Source organism: Penaeus monodon, chromosome 23 (assembly GCF_015228065.2).
Source record: "Penaeus monodon isolate SGIC_2016 chromosome 23, NSTDA_Pmon_1, whole genome shotgun sequence".
Classification (NCBI taxonomy): Eukaryota; Metazoa; Arthropoda; class Malacostraca; order Decapoda; family Penaeidae; genus Penaeus; species Penaeus monodon.
Window position 1 is genome coordinate 33,585,799 of NC_051408.1, and position 224 is coordinate 33,586,022.

The following is a 224-nucleotide window of genomic DNA, read 5'->3' on the forward strand; positions in this document are numbered from 1 at the left end:
TTGCAAAGCCGTTCCTTTATGACAAAGGAAAAGAAGAGATGGCTGCACACACACACACAGTATATGTAATAGGCCGTCTTGTGCGTAACGATCAGCGACCGCCGCAGGTGGTAAAATGTGCAAGTCATGGCTTTCCTGTCGTATGGAATTATTAGCAAGCCCAGATAAATGGTGATATCTGGGTACTCAACGTCCAACAGAACAAAAATGGCCAACGACGTAAA

The 224-nt window shown here is 45.1% G+C and overlaps 1 protein-coding gene across 1 annotated transcript in view; it reads left to right on the forward strand.

Moving 5' to 3' along the window:
* LOC119588212 overlaps positions 1-224 on the forward strand; it is a gene marked incomplete in the record, with an annotated part of 16,649 nt that overhangs the window by 1,475 nt on the left and 14,950 nt on the right.